This window comes from Herpailurus yagouaroundi, unplaced genomic scaffold (genome assembly GCF_014898765.1).
Source record: "Herpailurus yagouaroundi ecotype Mexico unplaced genomic scaffold, PumYag 190, whole genome shotgun sequence".
In the NCBI taxonomy this organism is placed as follows: Eukaryota; Metazoa; Chordata; class Mammalia; order Carnivora; family Felidae; genus Herpailurus; species Herpailurus yagouaroundi.
In genome coordinates, this window is record NW_024412421.1 from 34042717 (window position 1) to 34053021 (window position 10305).

The 10305-nt window shown below is 53.7% G+C and overlaps 1 long non-coding RNA gene across 1 annotated transcript; it reads left to right on the forward strand.

Moving 5' to 3' along the window:
• Positions 1 to 268: 268 nt before the first annotated feature.
• Positions 269 to 1335, forward strand: LOC121009877 (uncharacterized). Its single transcript, XR_005780887.1, has 2 exons — positions 269 to 507; positions 853 to 1335. It is a non-coding gene; the product is annotated as an uncharacterized LOC121009877 (long non-coding RNA).
• Positions 1336 to 10305: the final 8970 nt, after the last annotated feature.

The following is a 10305-nucleotide window of genomic DNA, read 5'->3' on the forward strand; positions in this document are numbered from 1 at the left end:
GGGGGGATGTAATTCACTTCTCTTGCAGTGTAATTCACTTCCTTCCATGCAGAGAATTTCCAGCTTACATCCTCCCTCAGCGATAAAGAAAAGAGGACTTCTTGCTCTCTCCGGACAACTGTATAAAAATGCTAGGGAACGATTCTGATTGGCCCAGCCTGGAGGACGTGTCTACCCTTTGAGCCAATCACTTGTCGCCAAGGAAGGGGGCTGCTGTGATTGGCTAAATATGGGTTATACGCCCAGGCCCGTGGGTGGGCTTCTCAGATCGGCAACTTCAAGAGAAGCTCCCGGAAGGGACTTTGGGGAGGAATCGTTTCCTAAAGGACGATGCAGCCCATGCTGTTGGTGTTCCGTCCGTATTCCTCCCGCCTCCCTTCTGCAGCTGCCAGTACCTTCAGGCCTGGATCTGAGGCCTTCGATTCTGTCCCCTGGCCAGGCAGGTTGGAAACGCAGGCCGGTTAGCCCTGCGAGCAGCTGTCAGCCAATACGCGCCACGAGTGTTGTGTAAGTACCTGGTCCGCCCCACCCCTGGGGTGGGAAACCTCCAAAGGGTGTGTTCTCCACTGTTTCCGAGAGTTCCCTGTGCGTAAAGCTCCGGCCACCTTCGGAAGTGGGGCTGGCTTCATTCGTGCCGCGAGGACCCCTTCCCTTTTGCTCTCTTGCTCCTTCCTCCCAGTCAGCGTTTCTGCACTTTCCAAATCAGCTACTTGAACTTGATTCTTAGCCTCAAGGCCTGCGCCTGGGGAGCCCTGGCGATCGGGTAGGGGGCAGGGCTGTCCCTGCGCAAGAAGCGCAAAATAACCGTGGGCACCCACAGCCCTGCTTTCTCATTTACCTGTCCATCTACAGAGCTTTAGGTCAGGCGTCTAAGAAGCAGATCTCGAGACCCGGATTCTCTGCCCTGGTTTGCGACGGGAGAGCCCTCAGGAGAAACCTGTAAGGAACGGAGGAAGTAGGACAGGGCAGGAGGAAGCCCAGCCAAGGGGGATCTCAGCTCATTCCCAGAAAGAGCTCTGGAGCTTGACTAGAAACACAAAATTATCCCCTCCACCTTGAGGCAAGGGGGCCACGGCTTTGTACTCTGATACTGGTCAACCAGAGGCGGCAGGCTGCCCTCAAGGGGAGGAGGTTGAAAGCCTCTAGGCGGAATAGTTTGGGTATTCACAACTCGGATATTCACAGCTATTCACAACAGATGGGATCTGGGGGAGGCCGGGCCGCATCTTCTACTTGTGGATTTCAGCCTGTAGGAAAAGGAGCCTCAAAGCTGCTAAAACTCGACACGGACAACAACTATGTACTGAATGTGGCAAAAAAAAAAAAAAAAAAAAATAGGATACAGGTGCTTTGCGTTCTCCAAGTTTACGGTGCACTTGTAGAAGTTAAAATAAAGCTGCCTTGGGGCACCTGGGTGACTCAATGGGTTAAGCAGCTGACTTCGGCTCAGGTCACGATCTCACGGTTGGTGGGTTCGAGCCCCGCGTCGGGCTCTTGGCTGACCGCTCGGAGCCTGGAGCCCGCTTCGGATTCTGTGTCTCCTTCTCTCTCTCTGCCCCTCCCCTGCTCACACTCTGTCTCTGTCTCTCTCAAAAATAAACATCAAAAACAAAAATTTTAAATAAAGGTGCTCAATCACCCAGTGCCAGACGCGCAGCTCGGTGCTGACGGGTTTCTATGTTCCTGGAGTCCGCGTTTCCCGCTGTTCCCCGTAAGCTCCCCTGGTTGAAGCCAGGTTGGGCCCCTGGACTCACTTGCTGCCTCTTACCCCGGCCTTCGTACCCACTGTTCCCTCTGCCTTTCATGCCCTTTCCTCCTTCACCTGCCTACTGATCCCCCACGTACCCCTGTGAATAGCTCAGATGTCAGTCACCGATCGCTCTGTCAAAAGCGGGTAAGCTTTATCCCAGGGGTGCCAGAAAACTTCAGTATTCGAAAAAAAAAAAAAAAAGTAGTTCATGAAATTTACCACGCCAACAGAGTAAAAAAAGAAAACACTGACCGCGGCAGTGAACCTGTGTTGTGGACTGAGTACGGCACCCCAGGCACCCTGCTAAGCCCTCTGCAATGACTTATGCAAGTTCTTCCTGTGACCCAGATGCTCCCTGTAGGCTCGGTTGTAAACCCCGTTTCACAGAGGAGAAAAGCAAGGCACAGAGAGTCTCGGTAACTTGCCCGAGGTCACACAGCTGGTAAATGGTAGACGGGAGAGCTGAACTCCCGACGACGACGACACCGGGTGTCGTTACTACCTGCCGTGCCAAAGGAATGATTGGAGGGACCGGCATACGGGAAGTGACACAGGATCCGGAGAGAGGACAGCCCTCCGGGTGAGTCCCCGCAGTGGAGGACAGCGAGGCTCGGGCAGGCAGTGCAAGGGTTCTGGCTGGAGGCTGCAGTGCAGGACATGCATCTCGTCTGTGAAGCCGACTCCCAGGGACCCAGTGTCCCGGCCTCCCTTGGGTCCCCGGGGCACAGGGCCTCCTCCGCCCATCCCTTATCTTCTCCGTGTCGCAACTGTGTGTTCACGGGGGACGCGCGCTGGGTTTCACTCAGACCTTTTTGGCCAGGACTTATTTGCCCTGCCTGGAAACAATCCACTTTTCTGGAACAAAAAAGAGGGACAGGATTCGAGACCCCAGGAGCCCTGGTGGGAACAAAGCCAGAACCCACTCCGGGAGGCGGTGACTCAAGAAGCCAGTCCCTGGCAGGTCAGAGCAGACCAGCTGCTCAGCTGACCAGGTACTGACCAGACACTTCAGTATTTGAAAAAAAATACTTTCTCCCAAGTGGGGGCAGGCCTGGGCCTGGAGTCTGACCTTCCGGAGGACCACGGGGGTCCAGCATCCAGGATTGGGGGGGGGGGACAGGCAGCTTGTAGAGGAATGCAGAGGTGATGTCGAACAGGGTGATGGGAGTTCCGAGGGGATTTGTCTGAGAGTGCTGCCTGACGCTCTATTCCTAGAATCCTTCAGGCACCACTTCTGGGCTCAGTGGAGAGTGTGCTGTGATCGATTAGCAATGTCTGCCACGGGTATAGGATTAGAAGTATGGGCAGGACCGTTATGTGTTTACCATCCCAGTTAGCGGGGCGTGGGAGAAGGGAGCTGATAACTAGTAACACTAGCGGCTACCAGCTACTGAGCTCTTGGAACGTGCCAGAAACCACCAAATGTGCTTTTCCTGCCCTATTTCATTTCATTCTCAAACCAGCTCTGGGAGATAAGGGCGGCCCCTCCTTTAGAAGGTCTGTTCCACGAGGGCCATGATTTTAGCTCCCTGTGTTGCTTACTGCTGTATCCCCAGCCCCTCGAAGAGTACCTGGCAGGGCCTCCGTGAAGCATCTGCTGTTGACTAGATTAACTCTCATTTTGCAGATGACGACACTGAGGCCCAGAGGGGTAAGCGACTTGCTCCCAGGCCTGCAGCTAGCAGGAAGCACCGCTGTGGGACAGCGTCTCTTGTACAACTTTGTGATGATGGCATCATCCTGTAACCTCTGCCGTCCAGGGCAACAGTCCCTAGTGTGTGTGGCTGTGAATGCTCGACATGAGGCTCAAGCGACGAATTTTGAGTCGTAGGTGGTCTTAGCTAATTGACATTGAAATGGCCACCTGGGGCCGTTGGTGACCACTTTGCACAGCATCGCTCTAGAGCCTGGGGGGCTTGACTCCCCCCCAGACCGATACCAGACTCCAGATTCAGAATGTGGTTCTGATGAACACGGGTACCCTGAGACGTTCCCGGTCTCCACCGATGCGCACGGATACCCTGAGACGTGCTCAGTTGCAGTTCCGTCGGGGAGGGCAGGGGTGTAACCAAGGAGTGGGCTTACCACGAACAACTGGGTTTGTGTTCTGCCGGCTGCAACAGTTCTGGGAAGGCTTTTTTCCGCGTTGTCTAACTTTACACGAGACGTCGGAAGACTCCAGAGGAGGATATGGCCCACTCGGGGTTACCTGCTGGCCTTGGACCCAGACCCTGAAGTCCCTCCCAAGTGTTTCATTTTAACAGTTGACGAAAAGAGAAACGCGTGGTCCGCCTGGCGTGCCACGGGGGAGTCAGGCCGCGGGCGATGCGAGCTTAGCTAGGGGCCTCGGTGTAAGCGGCAGGACCCAAGACAGAGTCAGTGGCAGGTGAAACCGTGACGGGCCGGGAGCCTCTTGTACGTCTTACACGTGGCACCTGCTTCCCCGGTCACCTTGTCCCTACCTCTGGCCGGGGGCGGCCGCCGTCTTTCCTTCCTTCCAGTCACGGCATCCTCCTGAGAAAGTGCCAAAAGCTGATGGAAACGCTAAGGTATAAATGACCGGGAGGCAGTGCGTCCACTGCCCGACAATTTCTCTCTTGACAGGAAGAAGGGGCTTCAGCTGGCAACGGCTCTTCGGCTGGCCGAGCGTCAGGCATCGTCAGCAAAAGCTCACACATGTTCAGCTGTCCGTGGCAGGTGCCGCCGGGAGTGCTGGTCATAGGGTAAATCAGTGATTTCTTATTATTATTTTATTTATTTATTTTTTTTTAATTTTTTTTTCAACCTTTATTTATTTTTGGGACAGAGAGAGACAGAGCATGAACGGGGGAGGGGCAGAGAGAGAGGGAGACACAGAATCGGAAACAGGCTCCAGGCTCTGAGCCATCAGCCCAGAGCCCGACGCGGGGCTCGAACTCACAGACCGCGAGATCGTGACCTGGCTGAAGTCAGACGCTTAACCGACTGCGCCACCCAGGCGCCCCTCTTATTATTTTTTTAATGTTTATTTATTTTTGAGACAGAGAGAGACAGAACGTGAGCGGGGGAGGGGCAGAGAGAGAGGGAGACACAGGTTCCGAAGCAGGCTCCAGGCTCCAAGCTGTCAGCACAGAGCCCGACGCGGGGCTCGAACCCACGAACCGCAAGAGCGTGACTTGAGCGGAAGTCAGAGGCTCAACCGACTGAGCCGCCCAGACAGACGCCCAGTGTGGCTCTGCCCATTGGCTGGCCTGATCCTCTAGAGGGCATCTGGTGCTTCCTGTCCTCGGGTCTAAACAGTTACAAACTTACAAGAGTGAGCCTGCCAAGAACTGCGCTTGGGGCCGTGATCCAGGTCGGCCCCTGGGCCTGCCCCTCGGTGCCCGGCTGCAATTTTTCTAGATTACTCAGCTTTGGGGAGGGAAGCTGGGCCAAGGACAAACACTTGGTGAGAAGAACAGACTGTTTAGAGAACAGGCCCACCTCCTTCTCCCTCCCTCCTCCTCCAGGAGACCGGGGAGCCTGCAAACTCCCCGCAGGGGGGGCGGGGCCAGCTCCAAGTGCAAGTTCTCAGGGCCCGCCCCTGCCAAGCCCAGCTGCTCTCTGGAAGTCTGGCTGGCCTTTCACACTCATGCTTGCGGGGACACCTTTCTCTGCCTCCCCTTCCTGCCGGCTGCAACCTCCTGGGCACAGGGAGGTCAGGGCCAACTCAGTAGCCTGAAAGAAAAGCAGCTTGCAGCCCTTTCAGAGAAGCTTCTAGCGCGCTGGTTAACTTTGGGCGCTGGCGCACGGTGGCGTGGGTTCCTCATCCTGGTTTCTGCGCTCACCCATCTGTGTGGTACGGGATGCGTCCTCCACTCCTAGAGCCTCTGTTTCCTCATCTGTAAAGTGGGGTGACGGTAGCATGGGCCCCGAAGGCTACCGTGAGGGCCTGTGTATTACCTGCCATTAACTAGGCCTCACTTGCCTACACCTTCCTCCTCCCCGCCCCGTGCCTTTTTCTTTCCCTTTTTTTTTTTCCTATTTTTATTTTTTGCCATTCTGTGTATCCAGATGACGTGTTCTTTACGAGGGAGAGTCAGCTGTGCGTGTTCCTGAAGTATCGAGCATAGAAATAACAGCCTCGCGTGTCCCTCTCTGGTGACAGTTCCACCTGCCCCATCTAGGGCCGGCAGCCTCACAGAGCTCGACACTCAGGCTTGGGATTTAACGCTCTGAGATTGTTGTCTTGGAATTCTTTAAATTTTTTTTTTCAACATTTATTTATTTTTGGGACAGAGAGAGACAGAGCATGAAGGGGGGAGGGGCAGAGAGAGAGGGAGACACAGAATCGGAAACAGGCTCCAGGCTCTGAGCCATCAGCCCAGAGCCCGACGCGGGGCTCGAACTCACGGAGCGCGAGATCGTGACCTGGCTGAAGTCGGACGCTTAACCGACTGCGCCACCCAGGCGCCCCTGTTGTCTTGGAATTCTTAATAATTCCATTTGTTGGATTTGTATGAGTGGGTTGGTGGGCGTGGCTCACAGGTTTACGTCACTGTCGCTCCGTGGGGGCTTGGGCACAGACGGGTGCAGGGAGGCTCAGGGCCAAGCCTCTGGGCGCTGCCCACTAAATTCCACGGCCTGGGGTGCCGTGAGGGCCTGCATGTGTCCCACAAGTATCTCCATGCTCAAGGCACCCGGCACAAGACGGCACCACGACAGATCGAGAGAGATTGCCGAAGAAAGGAAATCACGTTCTTCTTGCTTTAGGGGCCCCACATTTTCATTTTGCCCCGGACCCTGCAAATTACGTAGCTGGCCGTGGTTCCGTCTGGTGCCCGAATCTCAGAAGTGTCAGGGCACTGAGCCACGGCCAGGGGTTCCCACCAGAACAGCCTTTGGGGGGTTATTTAGAGCCTCACAAATATGCACTCCTCTGGGCCAGCGTTATTTATAACAGGGAAAGCGGCCCAACAATGGGGGAGAGGGGGTCAAGCATACAATCAAGATGCGGGGGGGGGGCGATCAGATGCCCCTGGAGAAGCATGTCGTAGAGGAGAACTTAGGGCGTGAGAAAAACTCATGATATTTGCAAAAGAGGAAAAAAGGCAGTCAGCAGAGGGCCTGTACCACGTGACTTCATTTGCATAGATGTGTGGGCAACATATACTGGGCTGACTTACACTTAAGTACTGACAGCTGCTCTCCTTAGGTGGGCGATTTTTTTCCCCCTTTTGTGGGTGCGTGTTTTCAACTTCCACACACGGAGCGCACATCACTTTTGCCATTGCACAGAGGAGCGACGGTGCAGGGGGCAAGCTTAGTTCAGACCTGCAGACTGTGAGGCTTGACTGCCTGGGTTCAAAGCTCGGTCCTGCTCTGGCCAAGCTCTGTGACCTTGGGCAAGTGATTGAACTTCTCTGGGCTTCAGTCTCCCCGTCTGTGAGCCGGGCGAGTAATACCACCTCCCTCAAAGAGGCACGGAGATGAAATGAGTTCAGAGGTGCAAGGGGCTTAGACCAATGGCTAGCTCATAGCAAGCTGCGTATAGCATTGATGTTATTCTTGTAAAGAAATTATATAAGAGAGGGGCGCCTGGGTGGCGCAGTCAGTTAAGCATCCGACTTCAGCCAGGTCACGATCTCGCGGTCCGTGAGTTCGAGCCCCGCGTCGGGCTCTGGGCTGACGGCTCAGAGCCTGGAGCCTGTTTCCGATTCTGTGTCTCCCTCTCTCTCTGCCCCTCCCCCGTTCATGCTCTGTCTCTCTCTGTCCCAAAAATAAATAAAAACGTTGAAAAAAAAATTAAAAAAGAAATTATATAAGAGAAAAACCCAAAGACGCAACAATATTAGCAATCATTATTTCTGGATGGTGCAGAAGCGAGTGGTTTACTTTTCCTTTTGGACTTCTCTGCATTTCCCTTGAAGCATGCACTCCTTTTAGAATTGGAAAGAAAATAGTAATTAAAGGGGAAATAAAAGTGAAAGTGTCGGGGAAAACAGGATGAAGTCAGGTTCCACAGGAAAACAGCATGATGTCTGCATGCTTTTCCGATCAAGGTCACCAGTGGATTCTTGAGCTTGTCCCAGGCCCTTTTTCTAGGCCTCCTCATCCGGTTGTGGTCCGAGTTCTCCTTCATAAAGGATCCAACATCTGGTGGACAGATGCCAGTGCTGAATTAGAGGCTCTCGCGATCAAGTAGCTATAGCTAAATCTTTCCAATAGATATATATCCATATACACATAGACTCATACATATATCATTTACTATACTATATCCATCCATCTATCTAGTATATATATAATATGTATATATACAGAGAAGGAATCGTTAACTACAACTATAAAAAAGAATACTCCCACCCACAGCGCCGAAAAAGAACCCTAACAGGAGACTGACCATGATATGGTAATTGCTCACTCACTTGCTTGCCTCCCTGCCTAAAATTCCTGAAAATGTCTTCTATCCCAGGCACGTACCACAGTGCCTGGAGCATTGTAGAAACTCCCGGGGCGCCTGGGTGGCTCAGTCGGTTGGGCATCTGACTTCAGCTCAGGTCATGATCTCGCGGTCCGTGAGTTCGAGCCCCGCGTCGGGCTCTGGGCTGATGGCTCAGAGCCTGGAGCCTGCTTCCGATTCTGTGTCTCCCTCTCTCTCGGCCCCTCCCCCGTTCATGTTCTGTCTCTCTCTGTCTCGAAAATAAATAAACGTTAAAAAAAAAAAAAAAACTCCCTCCAAGTCTGTTGAATGAACTAATGAATGAAGGCGGGCGTGAGTTCAAGGAATAGCAGACATTCACATGGCAAGATACAGAGGTAGAACAAGATGTGGGATTAGCTTTTTTGGGGGGGTTAGACATAGATCGAGGGAGGGTCAAAGATGAGCAAGGAAGGCTTCCGAGTAAAGATGATGCTTGACTGAAGGCCTGAAGGTGGTTCCAACGTTAGTTTTACCGTAAGTCCCTTTATTTTATGTTAGTTTTTTTTAACGTTAATTTTGGGAGAGAGAGAGTGCGAGAGCAGGGGAGGGGCAGAGAGAGAGAGGGAGACGCAGAATCGGAAGCAGGCTGCAGGCTCCGAGCTGTCAGCGCAGAGCCCGACGCGGGGCTCGAACTCACAAACCCTCAGATCATGACCTGAGCCGAAGTCAGAGGCTCAACCGACTGAGCCACCCAGGCGCCCCCTACCCTAAGTCCCTTTAAATTAAAAAGATACTTTCTATACTTTTGTTTCTCCACCAATTAAAGATCTTTAATACAAATCCCAATCGTCCCAAGTCATCTTTCAAAAAGGCCCATGAGTGTTGTGTCTAGCACGGAAAGGGCAAAGACCAGCCTCGAGGATTTCCCCGGCCATGCTGACTCCCCAACCCTATTTTCTATTCTTTCCTGGCCCATCTTCAGGGCTGCAACCAGCCCCTGCTTTACGGGGCCCCGAAAGACGCGCTGAATCCTTCACAGAGAAGACAGGGAGTAGAAAAACAAGGAGAGAGAGGCTTTTGTTTGATTTTCTTTTTGTAACAGCTTTACTGAGAGGTAATTCGCATACCATAAATTTGCCTTTTTTTTTTTTCCTTTTTTTTCTTCTTTTCAACGTTTTTATTTATTTTTGGGACAGAGAGAGACAGAGCATGAACGGGGGAGGGGCAGAGAGAGAGGGAGACACAGAATCGGAAACAGGCTCCAGGCTCTGAGCCATCAGCTCAGAGCCCGACGCGGGGCTCGAACTCACGGACCGCGAGATCGTGACCTGGCCGAAGCCGGATGCTTAACCGACTGCGCCACCCAGGCGCCCCGAAATTTGCCTTTTTAAATGGTACAATTCAATGGCTTTTGGTATATTCAGAGTTGTGCAATCATCACTATTACCCAATTCCAGAACATTTTTATCACCCCCAAGGAGAAATCCCTTGTACGGCCGCCCCCGTTTCCTCCCAGCTCCCCCAGACCCAGGCAACCACCAACCTACTTTGTCTCCATGGGTTCCCCTGTTCCGGACGCTTCATGTAACTATAAATCATACCCTATGTGTCCTTCTGGTGTCTGACTTCCTTCACTCAGCGTAATGGTGTCCAGGTTCAACCAAGCTGTAGCAGGAGGTAAACTGGACAACTGACAGACGGGTGGGGGATAGTTAAATTCACTCATCCCACAGTGTTAACCAGATTACGGAGCGCCTACTGCGTGCCAGTCCTGAGGGCCCGGCCAGGAATAAAACCGACCGTAAACTCTGTCCCGGAGGGTTTCTAGTGGGGGAGAGAGACCCTAGACCCAATGAGTAAGAAAGGGATTTGGCACATTCAACGGCGCCAAGAGCCAGGTGAAGCGCAAAGCTGCAAGCGGCGACAGAGGGGGAAGGTGACCATACCTAGAGGGGCCAACGGACGCCTCACTTTAGGGTGAGCGCAGCGGGCTGAGGACCCCTTGCAGCGCTCAGGTGGGTCCCTAGGGGCCGCGCCAGGGACTCCGGCGGATCCTAGCGGGCGCTTCGCAGGGCCAACCTGGGGGCTGCGCGCGCGGGGGCGAGTCCGGTGGCGGGGGTGGGGCTGCGGCCGAGTGTGGGCGCTCCGGCCCCGCCCCCTCCCGCGGCCGCGC